Source organism: Psammomys obesus, unplaced genomic scaffold (genome assembly GCF_907164565.1).
Source record: "Psammomys obesus unplaced genomic scaffold, mPsaObe1.curated_primary_1811, whole genome shotgun sequence".
NCBI lineage: Eukaryota > Metazoa > Chordata > Mammalia > Rodentia > Muridae > Psammomys > Psammomys obesus.
Genome location: NW_026585580.1, coordinates 15,179,667 through 15,191,721, shown reverse-complemented (window position 1 = coordinate 15,191,721; position 12,055 = coordinate 15,179,667).

Here is a 12,055-nt window from a genome sequence, read left to right as displayed (position 1 = left end):
TACGCCCACTGCCTGGGCCTTCTACCTCTCCAGGCTGTTAGTCAGGAGAGGTTGTTAGTCAGACCGACAGCACCATGAAGTCAAACATTTAAAGGAGGAGTTTGAGTTTCTTTCCTGGACCTCTGTTATGGCACTGTCTTCGCTTTGAGTTAGTAAAAATGTGGTGCCACCCAAAGATCCAAACCTCACAGAGCCCCAGCTCTCACAGGAGAACTTTTCCCACTCCCTCCACTTACGTCACTGCAAAGGCTCAAGGCACATTCTCTGTCTTCTGTAGCCCGTCTGTACACGCCTGTGCCCACTCTGTTCTCAGGAAACTCTTGTGTAACAGGCTTTCTCATAAATTTTCTGCCAGTGACATCAACGTCTACAATCTACCCCTTCATCCAGAGTGGGGCTCCATCTGTTTCTGCAGAGGGATCACAGCCTAATTAGCCGGGTGGACAGGATGGTCTGGAGCATAAGCATGCTCCGTGGACAGCTTTTGTCTGATTGATGCTCCTGGCTTCCTTGCTCAGTATGAGTTTCTGCCTGGAGTGTGGACGTTTCCACAGATTACTGTGAACTGGGCTGTACAGGGTGGACCTGATCATTCCCAAAGACCCTCTCTCTGCCTCGGGTTTCACAAAGCTAACCTGGGAACTTGGGGCATCAGAAGAGAGTACCATCAAGTGCCCCTGTGCTGATGGTCTTGGTGTGAACATATTTCAGTGTCTCACACCAAATTGTGTCTCTGCTTCAGCCTGTTATGATGGAGCTGGGCTTGAGCGGATGACTTTTACCCCAGATTACCATGGTAGAATTTTATGTCTCAAGGAATCAGCTCCTTTTCTCTGGAGTGTTTAAGGGGCCTAGTATCAGTACATGATTGGGACACAAGTGTCTGAGTGACATCAGATGTCACTCCAGAAAGAAAAAGCAGCCCCTTGCAGCCCGCTAACTTCTGAAGCGCTATGTGCAGAGGCCTCACCAGGACCCCTAATGGTTAAGTGGATGTGCCCACATAAAGGACCATGACGCCCAGATGTATGGTTGCTACATCTGGATCTGGACAGCCTCTCGAACACTCATATGTTGAAGGCTGAATCCCCAAATGGTGATGCTATTGGCAGGTGGTAAACATTTTAGGCACTGGCATCTATTTGAAAGAACTTAGGTCATTGGAAAATTGCTCTTGGAGGTCACACTGGTACCCAATCCCCCTTTCCTCTGGTTTTCTTTGCTTTCTGGCTACAGCTTTGCCACAACATGCTTTTCCTGACATATGTTTGATTTCCTACAGGCCTAGATGGATGGAGCTGAAGAAACCGTGAGCTAAACTAAACCTTTTTCTATTAATTGGTCACCTCAAGTATCTTTTCACAGCCGTGGAAAGGTGTGGTGAAGATCTCTTCCCTGGGGAAGATGAAAACAAAATCTATCTCTCTTCCTAGGTCCCAGTGACCAACAAAGCACAATTTCACCAGAATCCACTCAGGGAAAAAATGAATTCTTTGGGTTACTTACAGGAGTGTGGGTTCCTGCCTTCGAAGGCTGCATCAGAAAAGCCATTTACCTAACATGGACAATGACTTTTCCATAGACACACAGATGGAGGCTCCTTTCCTCCAGTCTTTCCTGGCCTATAAATGGTAGCTCCTTTCTGAAGCCACGTGAAATAAGGGCAGAATAGCATATAGCAGGCACAGAGTGGTGATGGCCCTGTGACCCTCTCTCACCCCTCCTCCCATACTGGAGCATAAGCAGTCAACAAGCCTGGCTGGGATGACCTTTGGCAGGCAGGCACAGCTGAACTCCAGAGGACAGGGCCTTGCTCGATTTGAGGGAAAGTCACGAACAACAAAAAAATGATCTATACAATGATCAAACATTATTATGGTTGTTTCTGTAAAGGTGTTTGGGATAAAATTAATATTTTGATCAGCAGACTTGGTATAAGGCAAATCTAGGCACACACATGGTTGGGGGGGAGCTTCATCTTCTAAATTCAGACCCTACATGAGGGGGTGGGACTGTCATCTTATAAATTTAGGCCCTACCAGAAGACTCTTGGTTTTTCTCTGATCAAGAAGCAACTCTATCAACATGAAGGCTTAAGCCTGAAAGTCAACAGTTTTTCCTGGCCTTTGGTCTGTAGATTTTAGACTTGCTAGCCTCTATAACTGTGAGCAAATTATTAAAATAAACATCTAGTCTATATGAATAGCTGTAATTCCAACTACTTGGGAAGTTGAGGCACAAAGATTATGAGTTCAAGGCCAACTGGTCAACACAGCAAGATCTTATTTCAAATGAAAACAGAAACTAGATCATAACAAATATTTAAATGATAGAAAAATAATTTTTTATATTCATATCCTGTTGGCTCTGTTTATCTGGAGAACTCGCTGATAGACCTTTAGATGATTCTGTCCTTGCCTATGTTCAGACCCAGCAAAGATCTCAACCTTCAAAATTATAGAGAAAACACCCATGATGCTCTACAGAGCAAACACATGAAAAGTGGCCCAATTACTGTACATTGGTACTGTCTAAAAGGCCACAGGACAACACAACACTTCTGGCTGACTGCAAAGCAGACAGACGTCAAATGTGGACACAGGTAAGTATTACAGACTTACAAAAACAAAAACAATGTGTGGCATCCATGCTCCCAGCACTCTTGAGGCAACTAACTCCAAGCCTTATCCTGATTCCATCGGGTGCTGGTGTTTTTATGCATGTGGAATGTCATGTCGTTTGAGGACAACCACCCATATGGCCATAGTGGACCCTGGATCCCACATAATAACCATGTTTTTAACCTTGGTTGATAGTAGTTTCCAAATCATGATGCTCCCCAAATATTCAGGGACAGACTTTTCTTACGTTTTCCGATTTGTTGGCATCTGATTCAAGGCAAACAGGTCTACCCCACCCAACCCAACCATTGTTCACGTGCTGCTAGGTTGGAAAAGCCATTCTATTATTGAGTGTCACAGTTTAGTCATCTGCATGGGCATTTATTGTGCGTGCCTTACACTCCCCATGGGCTTACAATAGAACAGGTGAAAGTGCTTTGTAGCCTGGGAGGAAGTCAACCACGGGGAGGCATGATGGGGTAACCCCTGGAACAGGTTCCTGTGTCTAAGGCCTTTTAAGCAAACCACAGGAGTCACAGCATCAAGGACAGCTTTATGGGTTGCTGGGTACAGCTCACACTTCCACGCCTGTGGACAAGGAAGAACTTTGCATAGTGTTTCCACATCAGTTCTTGCTTCTAGCCAGGTTCTAAGGAGTTTATGATCCAAAATAAAGGTTTGACGTTGGCTCTAGTGAGAACCAGTGACTTAACCCCACTTAATCCATCATAAAATTGGGAAATGCCATAAATACCTATTCATTACTTAGCCCCAAAGTTCTCGAATACAGACACTACATCTTATTTCTCAGTGCTTGGCACAAAGTAGGTACCAAGCCAGCCATTATTTGATAAAAAAAAAAAAAAAAAGGGAATATTTGGAAGAGATGAGGTTGTTGACTTGTTTTCTGCAATTGCTTTTCCTAGGCAGTTTAATCTCTATTCATTATTTGCCTTATTTTTCCTATAACCCGTTTTTTATTATTTAATAATTTCAGACACATATACAATACATTTTGTGAAAATCCGTCCCCATTCTCCCTCCTCTCAGTCCTTCCCTGCCCTCCCACCAGCTTCCCTCCCAACTTCACATAAAAAGTGCTGTGTCTCCTTGGTGCTGTGTCTATGGATGTGGGCCATCAACTAGAGCGTGAGTGACCTCTCAGGGGCCGCATCCCAGGAGAGAGCCGGCCCTCCCTTCCTCAGTGGCCGTCAGTTGCCCCTAGCTTCAGCTAAGGGGGGAGCCTCATGAGGTCCTCCACTATCCATGCTGGGATTTTGGCTGCCTTGATGTCACATTGCTGTGTGTCCTCGTGTGCAACGGTGCTGCCATGTTTTGCTTGCCTTGTTTTTTATTGCATTTTTTCCATATGGTTTCAGCATTTTCTTTCATTTGTTTGCACACAAATGTGTGTAGATGGTCGCTCATGAATATACATTTAAAATACACACGTAACATCAATGTTGGCCACTCAATTGCTCACTCTGTTATTCTGTCTCTACATGTAAACTAGAAGACATCTAAAACAAAGTAAAGACCAGCCTTCATTCATAGGCATTCTCCCTAATGCTTTCAGGCAAAGATAAGTTCCAGTCCATATAATTTTTGTTTCTTTACTGAAAATTATTTTCCTAGGAGAATTCATTAGATATAAGAGAAAAGCCAGCAGAAGGTTATTGTATGCCTGGACTCATATAAGTACTCACAAGTCTGTAATCATTGCTTTTTTTTTAACACATAGGATGTGCACAACTTAGAGATGTTACCAAGATGCTGAAATGCAGCCAGACGCAGAAGCTCAGACTTAAACCACAGCACTTGGAAGATAGTGAGTTCGAGGCTGGCCTGAACTACACAGTGAGAATCTGCCTCAAACAGAAAGAAAATGCAGAAACATAGAGATTGTTTGTCCCGGAAAAGTGTTAAAAACAAAATAAAAAATATTGTAGTACCAGCTAATGAACTAATGCTTGATCATTAAGAAAGCAACACAGTCCTGAAGAGAGCTACTAGTCTCTTTCTTTCCCAGAAACTACACACAAGAAAAGAGGTAAATTCCAACTATCTTTTTAGTAACCCATGGAAAATCTAGACACACCCTTGTTTCACTGTGACAATTTTAAGTAACTGGACTCATCTTTAAGGTTTCAGTTACAACTTTCTTCATTGACTTTATTGACAATAAGGAAATGTGATTATTTTTTCAGTGACAATTCCTGGTCTCATTTAGACTTTGGGGGGTGGGGGTTGGTTTTTCAAGACAGGGTTTCTCTGTGTAGCCCAAGCTGTCCTGGACTAACTTTGTAGAACAGGCTGGCCTCAAACTCACAGAGATCTGCCTGTCTCTGCCCCCCTAAGTGCTGGGATCCATGCACAAAGGCACCCAGCTTAGAATTTTATATAAAAAGAATAAGAAAAAAGAACTCCATAAATCTGAGCTGGCGGGATGCCTCAGCAGGGAAAGGTCCTGGCTCGCCCTTCATGACTGGGATTCAATCCCGGGGCTTACGGGGAGGAGAGACCTGGCTCCTAATAGTTATCACACACACACACACACACACACACACACACACACACACACACACACCATACCTTCTGTGTCTGAGGTGTGGGGAAACTGAAGATTGTATCACTCCCAGTGTTTCAGCGAATCATAGTAAGGCCTTAAGGCCACTGAGTCCCGTCCAGTGGGCCCAAAGGACCAGCATTCCCACCAGGTCAGATTGACTCCCTCTTCTGTGCTCAAAAAACACTGAGGTCTCTCCAGGGTGCGGGAATGTGGAAGCCTCCTAATCTGCCTGCCAAAGTGAGCGAGAGAGTGCACACCACAATCCACAGTGCCTGGTACGGAGTGGAAGCTAGCTCACCAGACCCCAAACCTGTGTCTAGAAAGCCTGGGAGGGACAGGAAGAGCGACTCACTTTCCCCCAGGAGGTGTTGTTAGAGGACACCGCAGCATCTGTCCTAGCAGCAGCGTCTTGTCAAAAAAGTACAGCATGTGTGTCACACAAAAGGCCAACCAGGGCTGGAACCACTGAAGACTCCACGGAGCAGCCAGCCGCACATCTCCAGACAGCATGATGAGGGCTGGAGGGATGGTTCTCAGAGAGGACCCAAGTTCCCAGAATGCACGTCTGGGATCTCTCAACCACCTGTATAGCCTGTAACTCCAGTCCCAGGGGCTCTGACGCCTCCCGCTCTTTGCCTGCATCCCAGGCACATGCCCACACACAAACACACATGTGAACAAATAAATAAAAATAAATATAAATCTTGAAAAAAATATTAATAACAGCAACACACCCCAAAACTGTGACAATCAAGGATGCCATTTCCAAGCACCGTTCATTGAAAACTCTTCAGCCCAACCTGGCGTGCTGTGTAAGAAGGGGTCCTGCTTCCACGTGCCTCATACAGTTTGGGGCGTGTTTTTGTTTCATCAAAGGGGAATTAAGTTCACAAGAAGCTCAGTGATTTCTACACGAAAGCAGAGCGAGTTAGTGGTGTCCAGACCCTTCCTAGTTCCTGTCCTCCCATTTTCTTCTGGGCAGCTGTGGCCAGAACTGCTCTGTGAGGCTGGAAGTGACTGCGATAATGACACCTTGGTCCTTCCTTTACCTGGGAAGGACGCCACCACAGCATTCTTTTCCCGGTAGTCACTGTCCGGTCAGCAGGGTGACTGTAATTGCCACCTCTAAGACCGCCACAGGGACTTTGTTGATTTTTTTTTGGGGGGGGGTAAGGAATGTGTAGCTTATTCAATGGCAAATGCTTTGCAAATATGAATTTATGTCGTCTTTTCTCCATCTCCCCTCTGTTTCTTTCATTTAGCATCTCACTAACCCCAATTCCTCACCTAACACTTAGCCAGATGTTTGTTTGCCACTGGCTTAAAATAAGTTAGTGGAGTTGATCTGAGCTTGAAGGAAAACAGAAGGTGTGAAGAAAGCCTAAAAATTATCATTGAGCTGTTTACAAACATCGTCTCATTTCATTCTCACAGAGTCCCTGGAAACAAGAACACTCAAATACATGAACTTGCCCGAGGCCATGCAATCCCTCAGATTTCAAATTCAGGGCTCAGCCCCCATTCCCAGGAAAAGCCAACTCCACACACAGTTTCAGAAGTCCACAGCTCACGATCGCAGACAATTTTGCTCTGGTTTTTGTGTCCTTGGTGTATTTAGCCTTGGCTGCTGACTGGGTCCTATCTGTTCAGAGATGGTCTAGTAAAAATAAATGCTGAAGTACTTGGTCTCTGAAGCCCTCCATCTGTCTGCCTCTTGGCACAGGCAAGCTCTTCAAAGGTAGTCTCTGATACTTCAGGCCCATGGAGGATTTCACTGTTTCCCATTTTTTCTCGACCAAAGACACGGGGTGAGTGGTTCAGACACTTCGGGGTATCTGATTTTATTTTAGACTCTTTTCTTGTCTAGGCTTTAAAGCCAGGTCTTAAGTAATCACAACATCACCTCCCCTAGCCAGACAGTGGTTGTATGTAACCAATAAAGGATCCGACTCCCTAAGAGCCAGGCTGTCATGAGAAAGGGTTGCTGCCTTTTTGTGGCTTCATTATTTCTGAGAATTTCTAACATGATCGTTTCTCTCTCTTTTGGATTGAAATGAGGAAGTGTAAGCCCGGAAGTCACTGGAAGCCTCCTGGGTGGTGAGTTGGTGCACTTTCCCATGAAGCTGATAGTCAAGAAAGCTGAGTGGAGAGACCAGATTCCAGGTCTCTGACACATCATTGAACTACTAAGCCAAATTATCTCTGAAACTCACCCTACCTCTGACTTCCTGTTGGCTGAGTTAAGGAAACTATTTTTTTAAATTTTTCATATAGTGTGTGCATGTGTGTGCGTGTGCGTGTGCGTGTGCGTGTGTGTGTGTGTGTGTGTGTGTGTTTGTTAGGATAGGCCACATCACAGCATGCACACAGGGGTCAGAGGACAACACGCAACCCAGGAACTCCACCTTAGTGTTGACGGCAGATTAAGTCAAGCTTTCAGTGTCTTGTACCAAGTACATCTGGATGGTCCTGTTTCAAAGGTGTTCTGCCTACTTAATGAGGGCCCTCCACCTATCTGAAGACAATGGTCTCTTTTCAGTGTCTTCTCTGCCCACCAGTAAGTGACACGTACGCATTTTAATCTCTCAGTCTCTTGGGTTGACTTCCTTGATTTCATACTCCCGGGGTTTTTCTTTCCTGTTTTCCTTTGCTCAGTATCCTTCACCAAATGCTTTAGCAAATCCTGAAAGGCTGGGGCTCTCCAGGGGCTGCTCACACCACACCTGGGGCTGTCACGCACACTTGATTTCTCACGTGACATCCCTCAGCAAGGCCTTCTCTTTCCCTGTCCTTAAATCCCTTTATAGAGCAATGACTCAGATTTATAGTATCCAAAACTTAAACTTCATTTCTGAGCCGTGACTGCTGCAGTAATGGCTTTACTTAGATGTCTCCACAAAACTGCAAACCTAACTCGTTATGTTAGAGTGTCAGCTTTACACAGTCACAGACTAAGACTGTCTCGTTCCCTGCTCTGGCAGCCATCTCCAGCATCACTCCCGACACAAAGTAAGCCACCCAGGAACTGTCTGAATGAATACAGGAAGTCTAGATCACTAATGGGTAAATAATAAATGGATAAATCAGATAACGTGTCCTTTAATGGCAAATGACATTGTCCTAATACAAATTCAGTAGAAGACAATTGATGTGTCTCAACTGAGCATGAGGACAGGGATATGGTTGGACTTCAAGGCCACAGAGCTTTTTGATTTTGTCAGGATAGTCCTGTCATTTCTTCTCTGTGAACAACTACTTCATCTTTCTCTCCAGCACCTTCTTTATTGTTACTGTTCCTCAGGCCAAATGAAAATGCTAGATCTTGGGCTGGAAGCTTTTTCTTAAAGCTCCCAATGTGCTGGTGGGCCAGGTGTTGGTGTGTTGTGGCTGGTCTTAGCTGCCCGGTTGCAGGGTTGTAGCATCGAAGCAGATGGCAGACGGCAGGCAGGCAGTGTAAATGGCCCTGCCACTGGTCCAGTAAAAGTTTATTTACAAAACATGTGGGGGCCTTGGGACCACTGGTTGCTAATCTCCATTCTCAGTTACCGGCAGCTGTAAGACCCACACGTCAGTGCAACAATCTGTAGGTCATCGTCTTATCCTTGAAGACTGAGACCGTGACCGGGCGAGGTCGTGTTGCTGTGTGGCTTCTCTTACTGTACTCGCCACATTGCCAGAGTCTTGACAATGGAGGGCAATCCTACACACAAAACATTCAGCGTCTGGAGTTCGCGCCCCAGTCTTTCACAAATCTGCCTTGGTTCACTAAAGGACCACTCTCCCAGGTGTTTGTGGCCTTTTTTTTTTTTTTGTCTTTTTTTTCTGTCCTTAGCATCCAGTGCTACCCCTTTTTAAATAAATTTATGTTTATTTATTTTATATTTTTAAGATGAGGTCTCACTTATGTAGACCAGGCTGGCCTCAAACTCACAGAGATCTGCCTGCCTCTGTCTCCCAAGTGCTAGGATCAAAGGTGTGCACCACCAAGCCTGGCTTAGTTCCATCCCTCTAAGTCCTGGCTATTCTACTTCTAAAAGAAATTGCTGGAGTGTCTGCTTTCAGTCTTGTTTCCCCGTTCAGCCTGGCCTCACCTGGCCTTCTGCAAGGCCTACAATGAGTCTCTTCTCTTTTGCCCACCTCAAATCCAGCTAACAGCCAAAGAACACTTTCAAATCTGTGAATATGACTATTGTTTTTTCTGGAGAGAACCCAATAGGCTAGATGGAGAGTGTCCACACTGGGTCCCTGTGATTCTTGGGATCGAGGAACCCAGACAACAGTGGGCGAGGAGTTAGAAGTCATTAAGAGGGAATTTCTCTTAGACTTGGATGACAGCCCCTCTCAGGACTAAGGTCAGATGGACATCAGACTGTGACAGAAGACTAAAGATGGAAGAGTCCAGGAATCACCTGGCTAAAAGGGATTTTCCAGAACATGAGAGCTGAATGCTTCTGGGCAGCCCAGGGAGGAGAAGCTCTGATGGGCAGCCACACCCAAGCCCTAAGCTCAGTCCTTGCATTCCCTGGGCCTCCATTTTCCTCAACCATCACCTTAGAAGATAAATGAATAGTAACAGAGAGACTTCTGCCAGGTGTGGCCACACATGCTTTTGATCCTAGCGCTCAGGATGCAGAGGCAGGAGGCTCACTGTGAGTCTTAGGCCAGCCTGGTCTATGTAGTGAGTTCTAGGCCAGCTGGAGCTATATGGTGAGACCTTGTCAAAAAAAATAGGAGTTGGGGAGTGGGCAAGGGTATTTGCTTGTGTGTTGGAGATAGAACAGGCAACAGATGCTTTCAAGACGCGTGTATTCCATTACTGGAGGCATAAAGATGCCGAGTGCCAGGAGGTGAGAAAACTGAGGAGGAGAAGACACTACAGAGGAGAACACATGAGTAGGAGCAGCAGATACTTCCCGACGCCTTGGAGGGACAGGGAAGCACAGCTCTTCTAGGAAGTTTGGGGTTTTTGTGTGATGTGTCGAACAATTGTGTTTTGGGGGCTCCTCAAAGCAATTTTCTACAAAGCTTTGTGTTCATTGGGGGAGGCTGTGAGCAAATGCCACGCAGACCCCAGCCTAAGGAGGGAGTAAGGAGACCTAATTCATTTGAGACACAAATTCACACTGAGCAGAAGATCTTGGGTTTGTGAAGACAGACAGACAAACATGGAGGCGGTGGAGCAGGAAGCCCTCTCCTGCCTCAGCTTGATCCTGGGCTGAGACGGGGAATAGTTTGAGCTGTTTCCAGTTGGTCTTACTTAACTCTAGTTAAGGTATGCTTCTTTCAAGCTATTTTTAAGGTAACTTCTTGTTATGTAGCTCAAGAGAGCCAAAGTGTGTAATCCTACTGCTTCTTCCTCCCAAGTCCTGAGGTTATAAATATGCACTACCACACTGAGCCTCTCCTCTTCTCTCTTCCCTTCCCTTCCCTCCCCCTTCCCTTCCCCCTTCCTTCCCTTCCCTTCCCTCCCCTCCCCTCCTCTCCCTTCCCTTCCCCATCCCTCCACTCCCTTCCCTTCCCCATCCCTCCCTCTCCCCTTCCCTCCCCTCCTCTTCCCTTCCCTTCTCTTCCTTCCTTTTTCTTCTCTCTCCTCACCTCTCCTTTCCTCTCCTCTCTGCTCCTCCACTCTACTCTGGCCCCTCTCTTTCATTCACTCCTGAGATAAGGCCTCACCATGTTGCCCAGATTGCCCTTGGACTTCTGAGCTCAAGCCATACTCCTGCCTCCCCCTTCCCAGTAGCTGGGATTACAGTTCTTGCCACTAAACCCAGCTACACTTTCTTTTCTATATCCACCTTCACAGACTGGACATCTGAAGTCTTCCCTTTGTCTAGGGACAGAAAGTTTTAATATAAACTAGATCTTTAAAAGGAAGGCTGTCCACACAAGAACTGGCCAAGAGCTGAGCAAACCTGAGGATACAGATGGGCATCATTTCTGTGGAACTGTTGCCAGGCAACATGCTGGCTGCTGACTGGAGACACATTTCCAGGATGCCAGCATGCCCTTGGTGCCAATGATGTGGTGTAGCTGGGGCTACACCACAATGATGTACAATGATGTCTTTGTAGCTGGGGCCAAGGAATTCCTAAATTTCCCCACACTGTAATAAAAATTTTAATGATTTGCATGTCCTAGTTGCTGCTTCTGAGAAGAATAGAGAAAAGGCCCTAGGTCCTATTTGGGAAGGCAGGGATGTGGTTTTCAGTGAGGTACATGATTCTCCCCCCTTTTTGGCCTCAGTGGTGAGGAAGAAGCAAGCGTTCTCACAGTCCCTCCTCAGATATAAGAGCTCATGACTGCCTGTTGTTCAAGTCTGTATCTTCCCTCTTAATGCCCCACCCTCTGTCAAACAGCTTCATCTGTTAATCTGACGGCCTAGAGGAACGTGAGAGAATCTCAGTCTCGGGGTTCTCCAGATGAGATTGTCTTGTGGCTATATCTGTGGAGGATTATATTGATTAAAGAGTAATTCGGGAGGGCCCAGGGCCTAGCCCACTGTGGATAGTATCATCCCTAGGCAGGCGAGGTGTCTAGGAAAGGTTGCTGAGCATCGGTCGGAGGGACAAGCCAGAGATCTAGCCAGTAATCACTAATGTCTATAGTTTCTGCTCTAGTTCCTGCCCCAACTTCAATCTCTTTCCTTCCCAGGTTGCTTTGGGTCAGAACATTTTACCACAGCAACAGAATGAAAGCCTGGGAAACTAAAGGTTCTGAGATCCCATAGAACATTAAAAAAACAAAACAAAACACTGTTACTGTGGATTATGGGCCCAGAGAATACTCCTATAGGGCTGCTCTGATAAAGCAATTATTGTCTGAAGTGGGTAGAATATAGCTGGGCATGGTGGCACATGCTTTTAAT